The sequence below is a fragment of the Myotis lucifugus genome, unplaced genomic scaffold (assembly GCF_000147115.1).
Source record: "Myotis lucifugus unplaced genomic scaffold, Myoluc2.0 scaffold_1282, whole genome shotgun sequence".
NCBI lineage: Eukaryota > Metazoa > Chordata > Mammalia > Chiroptera > Vespertilionidae > Myotis > Myotis lucifugus.
Genome location: NW_005872330.1, coordinates 3,555 through 17,251, shown reverse-complemented (window position 1 = coordinate 17,251; position 13,697 = coordinate 3,555). Strand labels below are relative to the sequence as shown.

The window sequence follows — 13,697 nt, the reverse complement described above, 5'->3', positions numbered from 1 at the left end:
TTACAGTGAAGAAAGCTATGCCAGAATCCGGTTGGCTCAGTGGATACAGCATCAGCCTGCGGACTGAAGGGTCCCGGGTTCAATTCCAGTCAAGGGCCATGTACCTGGGTTGCGGGCACATCCCCAGTGGGAGATGTGCAGGAGGCAGCTGATCGATGTTTCTCTCTCATGGATGTTTCTAACTCTCTGTCTCTCTCCCTTCCTCTCTGTAAAAAATCAATAAAATATATATTAAAAAAAGAAAGAAAGAAAGCTGGCAGACCGCCCCCCCCCCTTGACCCAGTGATCGAGGTCAGCATCACCAGGGATAAACCATGCTGATATCACACTCCTTCTGATAGGATGTGATGGGATGTGTACCTCATCTGCGTGATATTTCCCCCTAAACCTATAACCCCAGTCTAATCAAGAGAAACACACCAGACAAGTCCACCCTGAGGAGCATTCGACAAAACACCTGACCCGTCCTCCACCAACTGTCAAGGTCATGAAAAACAAGGGAAGACTAGGAAACTGTCACAGGCCAGAGGAGAGTAAGGAGATGTGATGATGAAATTCACATTGGAGCCCTAGCTGGTTTGGCTCAGTGGATAGAGCGTTGGCCTGCGGACTGAAGGGTTCCAGGTTCAATTCCAGTCAAGGGCATGTACCTGGGCTGTGGGCTTGATCCCCAGTAGGGGGCATGTAGGAGGCAGCCGGTCAATGATTCTCTCTCATCATAGATGTTTCTATAATATTTTTTTAAAAAGAATTTAAAAAATTGTAAAAAAATAAATAAATAAATAATAAACTGTAAAAAAAAAACAACACACATTAGATCACAGATTAGATCCTGGGAGAGAAGAGGAAACTGGTAAACTCCCACTGACGTCTGGAGTGTAGTGGCCGGTGATGTGCCTGTGTTGTGCCTTCCATGGGCAGCATGGCTGTGGAAGATGTTAACAAGAGGAGGAACCGCGTGAGGGGTCTATGAGAACTCTTTATTGTCTTGTAACTTTTCTGAAAATTGAGAATTGGACCAAAATAAAAAGTTTATTAAAAAAGAAAGTAGCCCTTGGAGTCTCCTGTCTACCAAATCCTCCAAGCAACCTAGTCATTGGCCACGTCAGAAAGGTAAGCATGCAAAACCCTGAACAAATAACTCCTCAGGTGACACCTGGGACCTGAGAGTGTTCCTCACTCAAAGCAAGCCACTGGAATCGTGCTTCCCCATACATTTTTTTAAAGCCTCACCCGGGGACATGCTTACTGATTTTAGAGAGAAGGGAAAGGAATGAGAGAGAGAGAGAGAGAGAGAGAGAGAGAGAGAGAGAGAGATAAAGAGTGAGAGAGAGCCCTAGCTGGTTTGGCTCAGTGGATAGGACTGTGGACTGAGGGGTCCCCGGTTCGATTCTGGTCAAGGGCACATGCTCGGGTTGCAGGCTCAATCCCCAGTAGGGGGTGTGCAGGAGGCAGCCAATCAATGATTCTCTCTCACCATTGATGTTTTTATCTTTCTCCCTCTCCCTTCCTCTCTGAAATCAATAAAAATATACAATTAAAAAAAAAAGAGTGAGAGAGGAGAAGAGAGAGAGAGAGAATAACACTGATCGGTTGTCTCCCGTACACACCCTGACCAGGGATAGGATCCTCAACCTAGGCATGTGCCCCGACTGGGAATTGAACCCGCAACCTTTTGGTATATGGGACGATGCTCCCACCAACTGAGCCACACCAACCAGGGCTGTGCTTCTCTATTTTATAACTGCAACCCACATTAAGAAGTATATTTTGGGAGAAAACCAAGATGGCGGCATAGGTAAACACCGGAGTTTTGCTGCTTCGAACAACCACTTCAAAAATACAACTAAAAGACGGAACAGACATCATCCAGAACCACAGGAAGGCTGGCTGAGTGGAAAGTCTACAACTAGAAGGAAAGGGAAAAGCATACCAAGACTCAGAGGAGGTGCAGTGCGGAAGTAAAATACTGAGGTGTGGAGTGCATGCGGAGCGGGCTGGCAGCTGAGGGCGCGGTTGTTGTTTTCAATTGGGAGGGAGTCTCAGGCTCTGAGCTCCAGTTCCGGGAGAGTTTCTAGGGACCCAGACTCATACGGGAGAAGCGGGACTGTCTGGCATCGGTCGGAACCCAAGGGCAGCTTTCTCTCCGAGAGGCTTGCAGCGATTACCTGGACACTGAGAAGCAGAGCCTCTGAGGGCAAGACTGAGAGCAGCCATAACTGCTAGCCCCACCCTGTTGATCTCGTGGGACCTGCCCCGCCCAAGCCCTGCAGGGAGGCTTTTGCTGAATAGCCGCAGGCAAAGGCTAGATTAGCACCTCCCTAGAGATACAGGAGCCAGGAAGCCCAGAGGTCAGAGTGGGACCATCCAGTTTGCAGCTCCCTGGAAACATAAAGGACACACTCAGGGGGCAGACTAAGTGAGCACCAAAGCCCCATTGAAGCAAGTCTTGCCCCAGAGGAGTGTCTCCAGCGCAGAAGTTCTCCCACTGCAGACACAGCTGATTCTCACAGCCAATTGGCCTGGAGGTCAATTCCTCCCAGTGTAACTACAACAATCAAGGCTTAACTACAACAAGACTGCACAAAGACCACAAGGGGGTGCACCAAGAGTGTCCTCCTCAGGTAATTGGGGAGGCTGAACCACTGGACCCTAGAGGACACTAGCACAGAAAACCACTTTATCAACACAAGGAAGCATAAAAAATGCCGAGACAAAGAAACAGGACACAAATGAAAGAAATGGAGGAAAGCAAACTGCTGGATATAGAATTCAAAACCACACTTTTAAGGTCTTTAAAGACCTGTCTAGAAGCCGCCGATAAATATAGTGAGATCCTCAAGAAATCTAGTGAGACCCTCGATGTTGTGATAAAGAACCAACTAGAAATTAAGCATATACTGACTGAAATAAAGAATATTATACAGACTCCCAACAGCAGACCAGAGGATCGCAAGAATCAAGTCAAAGATTTGAAATACGAAGAAGCAAAAAACACCCAACCAGAAAAGCAAAATGAAAAAAGAATCCAAAAATACGAAGGTAGTGTAAGGAGCCTCTGAGACAGCTTCAAGCGTACCAACATCCGAATTATAGGGGTGCCAGAAGAAGAGAGAGAGCAAGATATTGAAAACCTATTTGAAGAAATAATGACAGAAAACTTCCCCTACCTGGTGAAAGAAACAGACTTCCAAGTCCAGGAAGCGCAGAGAACCCCAAACAAAAGGAATCCAAAGAGGACCACACCAAGACACATCATAATTAAAATGCCAAGAGCAAAAGACAAAGAGAGTATCTTAAAGAGCTTCACAGATAAGGAAAAGCTAAAGGAGTTCATCACCACCAAACCAGTATTATATGAAATGCTGAAAGGTATCCTTTAAGAAGAGAAAGAAGAAGAAAAAGGTAAAGATACAAATTATGAACAACAAATACACATCTATCAACAAGTGAATCTAAAAATCAAGTGAATAAATAATCTGATGAACAGTATGAACTGGTGATTATAATAGAATCAGGGACATAGAAAGGGAATGGACTGGGGGGGAAAGGGTGTGGGGGATGCGGGAAGAGATTGGACAATAATCGTGCACCTATGGATGAGGACAGTGGGTGGGGAGTGAGGGCGGAGGGAGGGGTGGGAACTGGGTGGAGGGGAGTTATGGTGGGAAAAAAGAGGAATCAATGTAATAATCTGAACAATAAAGATTTAATTAAAAAAAACAAAAAAAAAACAGGCATGGATCTGATATACCAATATTTTTAATTAATTTTAAAAAGATACAATTACCCAGACTTAAATGAAATCCAAGCATAATATGTACTTTATCTACTAACGTAAAGAATATTCCTTTACATTTTCATTTTTAAATAAAGAATATGAAAAAAAGAAGTATATTTTACACTGCAAACCAGTACATACTTCCACTTTATCTATAGTTATATCACATAAAACGGAAACAAGTTATATATATAAGTGAAAGTTTTACAAAACAATTCTTATCCTCTCGCCTGCAAAGCATTCTGACATTTTTCATTCTGTTCTATTTTTAAAAGCTGTGCTGCTCACAACCCACTAAATTGATTTCAAAACCTATAATCTGTATTTTTTTCTTTCAACAGCAAAATGAGGCTCACCATGTACACATATAATGTTATTATTAGTGTGTTCAGATTTCTGATACTGCTGGCTGGTCCAGAGACTTGGAACATTTTTTTCTCTTGACCATTAGACTTCAATTCTTTCAGCTGCATATGAAACAAATGTCTTATGAAAGCCATTAAAGGGATAACTATCCGGTATTATGCCGCTCTTAGATTATAGTTTTGAAGACCATATAGCAACAGAAAAAAATATTATTTCAAACAAATATTGATCACCTACTACGCACCTGGTACTGCGCTGGGCACTAGGGATAAAGTGCTCAGCAAAATAAACACCGTTTTTTTGGGTAAAATATATTAATCAAATAACCACACAAATGTAGAAAGTATGATCTGTGTGAACAAAGGAGTCCTAATGTAGGCTGAGAGGGCTGGTGAGTAACGGCGTCTTTGAACAGGCATCTAAGAAGAGGCCTGAAGAACAAACAAGCATTAGCCGGGCACAGTGTGGAGGGAAAAGGTCCCAGGCAGAGGAAACTGCCCACAGGCCTGAGGTGGCACAGAACTGGGCAGTTTTGAGGAACCGGAAGGAGGCTCATGGGGTTAGAAAGCTGTGAGCCTAGCAAGGCATGGGATGAGGTGGGAGGCGTACACAGGACCCTGAGGCCAGGTTAAGGATTTGTGATTTATCCAAATGCTCCGGCAGGCTGGGGGATACCATGATCTGGCTTATGTTGTTTTAAAGATCACCGTGGCTCCTAGAAGAAGCCATAAGTAAAATTATGCAGAGTTAAGAGGCTCTAGCTGGAGCCCAGACCAAAGATAAGGGTAGGGATGGAGGGAAGTGGATTACAGATTAGAGATATATACTGAAGTCTGATTCAGCAGGTCTTGGTGATAGATTGGACGTGGATTATGATAGAAAGTTATATTATGATACAAAGAAAAAGTATTAGGTATGATGTATGTGATATAAAGGAAATAATTCTATGTGATAGCTGTGCTGTGAGTATAATTATGTAAAAACTACTAGCATGTATGGACAAGGCCTGGAAGTACAGGAAATGAAAACTTTGATTTGTTGGAACAAGCAGAAGGAATATAGGATAGAAAACACAATATAGGACAAAAGTACAAACACTGAAGTCAGAACAGGGCTACATCCCAGCTATGCCACTATCTCTGTGACACCGGGCAAGCTCTTCTAACCTCGGTAAGCCTCCTTTCTCTAATCTGTAAAATGGGGATCCCGCGTTGGACTGTTAGAAATATTACATGAGATAATACATGTAAAGTGCTTAGCTCTGTGCCTGATACGGTACATTCCCCAAACTGTAAGTATTATTACAATTACTGGCTATAATGGTGGAACTGGGGGGAAACTTCTACTCTTTATGGTGACTGAATTAAGACTGGTATAATGGTATTTATATAGTCAACATTTTAAAATGTAGCAGTGTTGGTTTGAATATTCTGAAACTGTATGGAACCAGCACACATGCTTTCTGCCAGGTAACACTTTGCTCACCTGTGTCCAAAGCTCTCCACAGCTTCAGGGCACCTGAGGGTCAAAGAAACAATGGGCGGTCCCTTTAAGATGACACCAGGTCAATAAGGGATCAGCAGCCCCTTCTGTTTCCAATCCAGCCAAGGCCCTGCTCTTAGAGCAGCGGTTCTCAACCTGTGGGTCGCGACCCCTGAAAATACATCCTACATATCAGATATTAACATTACGATTCATAACAGTAGCAAAATGACAGTGATGAAGTAGCAATGAAAATAATTTTATGGTTGGGGGTCACCACAACATGAGGAAACTGTATTAAAGGGTCACGGCATAGGAAGGTTGAGAACCACTGTTAGAGAGACAAACTATAAATAGTCTCCTCTGGTCCCTACCATCAAGGGCTTCCCTAAGCCTATCTGTCCCAGATGCCCCCGGGGATTCTGAGCCTTCAGCTGTCCATTCAGCCGGAACTGAGCACCTATTCTGAGCCAGTCTGCCACCTCAAACAACAGAATAATCAAAATGTAATGTAACCAGTGCATGAGATACTTAGAAGGAAATTCCAGGAGATACTGACTCTGCCCGGGGAAGGCTTCAAAAAGGGCTATCTCAGCAGGACCATGAAGGACAAAAGGGAATTTCAATTCGGGCAAATAGACCAGGACTCGCTACGGCATTAAAGGGCTTGACTCACATGGGGATGACAGGGCACGTCCCCGGGGTTGGCTCAGCAGGGTGTGGTGGGCAGTGGCCAGGCATGAACCAGCAGTAAGCTGGGCCACACGGTGAATGACCCAGAGGGCCTGATTCTCTGGGGGCCACAGGGAGCGTGAGAGTTCCCAAGCAGGGGGATCCTGCCTGATGACGCCCCCACTGGAGAGCTGCAGAGCCGGCCCAGTTCTGAGGACCCAGGGCGGAGAGAGTGAACATACACGCTCTAACTCAGTCACCCTCCCCCTGGAGATTACAATCACCCAGAGCCTTGACAAAATGCCAGTGGCGGGGCCCCACCTCCAGAGAGAATGATTTCATGGGACGGGGTGGTGCCCAGGCCTCGGTAATCCTCTGAACTCCCCAGGTGGTTCCAATGTGCAGCTGAGGGTGAGCATCCCAGCTCTCAGCCCACAGGCCTAGACACAAGCAGATGTGAGCCCGAGTGCGGGAACTAGCAGGAACAAAAAGGCACACACTCTAGCTCACGGGCTGGGCATTCTTGAGACTTTGGGCTCCAGAGGAGAACTAAGAAACCCCAGGACTGTGTGGGGTCACGGAAGAGCAGTGCCTCCCATGAGCACAGGGCAGGAGTTCATTCTAAGGCCTGCAGGCCCCTCAGAGAGGAATTGGAGTTACATGGATCCGCTGCCCCCGACTGGCAGCAGCAGCAGAACCCACCGGCGCCGGCTTGTATGTCTGGAGTCGCTGGGCTGGGGCAGAGCGGTCGCGTGAGGAGAGACTCCAGAGCCATGTCTGAGGCAGACTCATCAAGACTGAGGATGGGGGCCCCGGGTGCTGCGCGGGGCGTGGCGCTGCCTCCAAACCCGAGGAGCCCGAGCTGGAGCCTGCAGGTCCCGGGTGCATGCCGTCCCTGACTCTCTGCCGGCGGCCGCCCGACGGGCTCCCCTCAGCCCCGGGCCTCAGGGCGGGCGCGGTGAGGCTGCCAGGGCGCTTCTTTCGGGTCGGAGCCGCAGGTGTCGGGCGCCGCGGGGAGAGCTCAAACTCCAGGTACTTTTCGCATATTTCAAAGCCGATCCAGTGTAAAGGATTCCGCAAGGCGTGTGAAAAAGCAGGGTTTAAGTGCACGGTGGCCCTGGAGGTCCAGGCTGTCCTGACCTGTTTCCTGGCTGCCAATCACGACATCATCATCATCAACCACAGAAACCCCCAGCAGCTGGACGCCCCGGCGCTGTTTAAGTCTATTCGAGCAACAAAAGTTTCAGAAAACAGAGTTATTGTTGGTGTAGCACGCAGGCGGGATGGAGAAGAGTCTGTGATGTCCCTCATTAGTGCCGGCTTTACGAGGAGGTACGGGGAGAACCCCAGCCTCCTGGCCTGTTAGGCGGAGCTGCTGCAGCTGGAGTTTGGAGAGGTGCGGTCACAGCTGAAACACAGGGCTTGTAATTCAGTCTTCACTGCACTGGAGAAAAGCCAAGACGCCATTCAAATCACGAGTGAGGACAACTACATCCAGGAGTGGCAAGGCGTTTACCACGCCAAAAACGGAGATAATGTACCACAAAATGTGAAGATAATACCTGTCATTGGACAGGGAGGAAAAATTAGATACTATGTGTCCATTATCCGAGTGAACAGCGGCAACAGTAAGGCTGAGAAGATCACGGAATCTGTTCATTCTGACACTCCCGCAGTGGCCAGCCAGAGGCAACACTCCTCCATGGCCCAGGTCCACTCCATGACCATCGAGGCGCCCATCACCAAGGTGGTCAATATCATCAATGCTGCCCAGGAGAACAGTTCCATGCCTGTGTCGGAAGCCTTAGACCGCGTCCTGGAAATTCTGAGAACCTCGGAGCTGTATTCCCCACAGTTCGGGGCGAAGGAAGAGGATCCTCACACCAAGGACCTCATTGGGGGCCTGATGTCTGACGGTTTTCGAAGACTATCTGGGAATGAGTATATTCTCTCAACAAAAAACCTGCATCAAGTTTCGGGCAGCTTACTCACCTCCGAGTCCCTTCACGATATCCCACCACGGATAGCGGAGGCCATGGAAAACGATGACAACTGGGACTTTAATGTCTTTGAGCTGGAGACGGCCACTCAGAAAAGGCCTTTGACTGTTCTTGGTCTCAAAATCTTCGCTCGCTTTGGGGTCTGTGAATTCTTGAAGTGCTCGGAGACGACGCTGCAGCTGTGGCTGCAGATTATGGAAGCCAACTACCACTCCTCCAACCCCTACCACAACTCCACCCACGCTGCCGACATGCTGCACGCCACTACCTACTTCCTCTGCCAGGAAAGGATCAAGCAAGCGTTAGACTCAGTGGACAAGGCCGCCGCCCTCATCGCAGCTGCCATCCACGACCTGGACCACCCGGGGAGGACCAACCTCTTCCTGTGCAATGCGGGTAGCGCGCTGGCCGTGCTGTACAACGACTGTGCCGTGTTGGAGAGCCACCACGCGGCCCTGGCCTTCCAGCTGCCCGCCAAGGAGGACAAGAGCAACATCTTCAAGAACGTGGAGAGGAATGACTACCGGCCGCTGCGCCAGGCCATCATCGACATGGTCTTGGCCACAGAGATGACCAGGCACTTCAAGCACATCAATAAGTTTGTCAACAGCGTCGTCAAGCCCTTGGCAGAGCTGGAAGAAAGCGAGGGGAGTGAGCCAAACCCTCGTGATGTAGACACGATGCTCCAGTCTCCAGAGAACCGGACTCTGATCAAGCGAACCCCTGCCGGCCCTTGGAGCAGTGCATCGAGTGGGCTGCACGCATCTCGGAGGAGTATTTTTCTCAGACTGAAGAAGAAAAGAAGCTGGACTTACCTGTGGTGGTGCCAGCTTTTGACCGAAACACCTGCAGCATCCCCAAGTCCCAGATCTCCTTCAGGTCCCAGATCTCCTTCATCGACTACTTCGTCACAGACATGTACAATGCTTGGGACGACTTTGTAGACCTACAGGACATCTGGACAATACTGGAAAGGGTCTGACCACCTCTGGAACCAAAATAGAGAAGGCTCCTTCTGTCTGAAACTGGACCTTTGAAACTGCTCTACTCGCCTGATGTACTTTGCCAGTGATTCTACAAATTCAAAGAAATTAGGACTGAACACTTTTTCCAAATATTGTCATAGAAACATAGCAAACAGAATATTTACTAAATTGACTTTTAAAAACCAATCTGTTTTTATCTTCACACTTTCAATAAATGTAGTACCAAAAAAAAAAAAAAAGACTGAGGATGGACCCTAGCTGGTGTGCTCAATGGGTAGCACCAGTCTGCGGACTGAAGGGTCTCAGGTTCAATTCCCAGTCAGGGCACATGCCCAGGTGGCAGGCTGGATCCCCAGTGTGGGGCATGCAGGAGGCAGCCAATCAATAAGTCTCTATCAGCATTGATGTTTCTATTTCTCTCTTTCCCTTCCTCTCTGAAGTCAATAAAAATATATTTTTTTTAAAAAAGCTGAGGTTGAGCTAGAAAGTGGTGAAGTCCCGTGTGGCACTGAGGCTTCCAACCGGAGATGCTGACCAGATGATGATGCTTCTTAAGGATATATGGAACCCCAAGGGAGAGGAACAGCAGCAAATCGGAGGAGAGTGATGAGTGTGAGTGTTGGACATGTTGAGATGCAGGAGTCTGAGGAACAAACGAGAGGAGATGTCCAGTAGGCAGTTGGATGTGGCAGGTAGAGAGCTTAGAAGGGGGACTTGGGAACCATCAGCCAGACAGTATCTGAGCCCTGGATGCGCATGTGGAAGGAGCAGAGGTGGAGCTGAGGGGGGCACAGAGGGACCCATGGGGGAGCAGAGGAAGCCTGTGAGGATGAAAGAGTGGTCATTCGCCCCCGGGGGCCATCCAGCTCTAGATGTGAATCAACCCCCTTTGGGCTTATTTAGCTGAGTCATGCATCTTCTTCATCTTTTTTGTTGTTGTTGTTAATCCTCATCCGAGTATATTTTTCCATTGATGTTTTAGAGAGAATGGAAGAGAGAGGGAAAGAGAGAGAAACATCGATGTGAGAGAAACACATCGATAGGTTGCCTCTTGCACACACCCCAACCAGGGCCCAGGCCAGGGAGGAACCTGCAACCGAGGTACGTGCCCTTGATTGGAATCGAACCCGGACCCTTTGGTCTGCAGGCTGACACTCTATCCCAGTGGTTCTCAACCTTCTGGCCCTTAAATACAGTTCCTCATGTTGTGACCCAACCATAAAATTATTTTCGTTGCTACTTTATAACTGTAATGTTGCTACTGTTATGAATCGTCATGTAAATATCTGATAGGCAGGATGGTCTTAGGCGACCCCTGTGAAAGGGTCATTTGACCGCCAAAGGGGTCTCGACCCACAGGTTGAGAACTGCTGCTCTATCCACTGAGCCAAACCAGCTAGGGCCATACATCTTGTTAAAAAGAAGAAATAACTCTTCACCAGAAAATTAAGAGCAAAACAAAAACAAACAAAAAGCAAATCACACAAAAGAGAAACAAGCGGGTTTTCAATTCATTTCATTGTGGCAAATATTTACTGAACGCCTACTACGTGCCAGACCAGCCCCAGATGGCTCGGCTGGCATGGTTAGCTCATCAGACACACAGCCCCACTCCTACTCTCTTCCCCAGCCCCATCTGGGAGGCCACAGTGGCTCTGGTTCCCAGCATCTTTGCCTCCAATAAAGCTCAGCTCATACACCAGTTGTTCTGAGTGAAGTCCCCCTTGCAAATCTGGGGTCCTCCTGGCAGGTAACACCTTCTCTGAAAGCCACCTGTCTCACATCAGCTGCCCAGCGGGTTCGGAGCTGCCTGTTGCTCAAAGCCCTTGCCTATGCTGCTCTAAGACCCACCTCCGGGTCCCTCTCAGCTCCTGCTGAGACAGAGCAGAGATGCAGGACCCGGCAGCTGGCCACCTCTCCTGGCCATTTCTAACCATCTCCAACAGCTCGCTCCTCGGGGGCCTCCAGGACTTGCCTTCTGTAACTTCAGAGTTACAATACCGAAAAATCACTGTGAATCAAGACAATATTTCTCTACTCACTCAAAGCAAGAGGCCTTACCCACCCAGGGGGACTTCCCCTGTCACTAGTTTCTTTGCGATCCCTCATCTGCATTCCCCCAGCAAACACTTGCTACCCAGTGGTAGTGTGAGGCCTGCCTCTTTAGAAGACTCTTTCCCTTAGAAAATTTGCTTTCTATTGCATATGACCTACTGTTCTCTTCACAGGCGCCATCTCTTTCATTTGCATAACTTTCCAAACTACCAATTCTTTTTTTAATCCTCACCCGAGATATTTTTCCACTGATTTTTTAGAGTGGAAGAAAGAGGGAAAGACAGACAGAAATATCAATGTGAGAGAAGCAAATCGTTTGGTTGTCTCCTGCACGAGCCCTGACCAGGGCCGGGGATGGGGAGGAGCCTGCAACAGAGGTACGTGCCCTTGACTGGAATCAAACCCGGGACCCTTCGGTCTGAAAGTCGACGCTCTATCCACTGAGCCAAACTGGCCAGAGCCAACCTACCCATTTTTACCTCTAGCACAAAAGCTGTGCAGGTATTTGGCTTACTTTACTCGAGTATCCATGTGCTTCTTAAAATGTGCTGGTTTGTCACTTTGTAAATGTCTTCCTCAGTTGATTTTTATGTGTACTGTCTCCTGAACAAGCTGTTCCCCCCCCACCCCTATTTGTGGAAACCTATACATAATACAAAATTTACCATTTTAATCATTTTTACGTGTACAGCTCAGTGGAATGAAGTACGTTCACACTGTTGTACAACCACCACCATCATCCATCTCCAGAACTTCCTTGTTATCTGAAATGTGAACAAGTTATTCAATGCCCCGGAAGTAGGGACATGTTCAGTTTACTTTTCATTCCTTATTCTGCACATAAATACCCTTGACCGATTAGAGCAGGGGTTTAACATAAAAGACACCAACCAACGGCCCATCCAACTGCCTCTTCGAAAATTACTTCTAGCCCTAACCGGTTTGGCTCAGTGGATACAGCATTGGCCCTCGGACTGAAGAGTCCTGGGTTCGATTCCGGTCAAGGGCACGTACCTCGGTTGTAGGCTCGATCCCTGGCCCTGGTTGGGGCGCATGCGGGAGGCAACCAATTGATGTGTCTGTCTCACATCAATGTTTCTCTCGCTCTGTCTCTCCTCCTCCTTTCCACTCTCTCTTAATTTTCGGGTGAGGATTAACACAAAAATAAATAAATAAAATTACTTCTAGCTGGGGCCCAACATCTGGCTATGACCTGGCCTTGGCTAGAGGGGCTAGGAGTCCAGAGCCCTGAAGAAGATGAGGACGGGAGAAACCAAGATGGCGGCATAGGTAAACACCGGATATTGCTGCCTCCAACAACAACTTCAAAAATACAACAAAAAGACAAAACGGACATCATCCAGAACTACAAGAAGGCTGGCTGAGTGGAAATTCTACAACTAGAAGGAAAGAGAAAAGCACACTGAGACTCAGAGGAGCTGCGGAAGTAAAGTGCAGAGGTACGGAGGCTCGAGCATGCGGAAAGGGGCTGGCACCTGAGGACACGGCTGTCTTTTTAAATCGGGAGGGAGTCACAAGCTCCCGACTGCTCTGAACTCCAGTTCTGGGAAGTCTCTGGGGACCCAGGACTCATACGGGGAGAAACTGGACTGTCTGGCAGCAGGCAGAACTCGGAACTTGAGGGCGGCTTTCCCTCAGAGGTGCTTGCAGCAATTACCGGAACACTGAGACCCGGGGCCCCTTAGGGCAGGGCTGAGGATCAGCCATAGCTGCTTGCTCCACCCTGTTGATTCCCTGAGACCCTACCCCACCCGGGCTGTGGCAGAGGCTTTTGCATATGAATGCCCTGGCCCTTTGCAATCTGAAAACTACCTAACAAATTGCAGCTGGGCCAGACAGATCCAGAACTTTCAAGAGAAGGCCCAAGGCCCCACAGCAGCTTGCATTGCTTCACAGCTGGGCCTCATCTGGGCACCTCCAAACCCCAAACAAGGAAGGGGAATCTGCAGATCTCTTCGTAGCTCCTGCTGGGTAGCCTCAGGCAGAGGCTAAATTAGCACCTCCTAAGATCCAAGAGCCAGTGTACCCAGTGGTCAGAGTGGGACCATCCAGATTACAACTCCTCAGATCCATAAGGAACACACGCAGGGGGCAGACTCAGTGAGCACCAAAGCCCCACTGAAACAAGTCTTGCCCCAGAAGGGTGTTTTCAGCACAGAAGTTCTCCCACTGAAGACACAGCTGATCCTCACAGCCAATTGGCCTGGAAGTCAATTCCTCCCAGTGATAAATACAACAATCAAGGCTTAACTACAACAAGACTACAACAAGACTGTGCACAAAGCCCACAAAGGGGTGCACCAAGAGTGTCCACCTCAGGTAATTGGGGAGGCT

The 13,697-nt window shown here is 48.2% G+C and overlaps 1 pseudogene; it reads left to right on the top strand.

Annotated features, from left to right (window-relative positions):
- Positions 1–6,961: 6,961 nt before the first annotated feature.
- Positions 6,962–9,283, top strand: LOC102433246 (annotated as a pseudogene).
- The last annotated feature ends 4,414 nt before the right edge of the window (positions 9,284–13,697 follow it).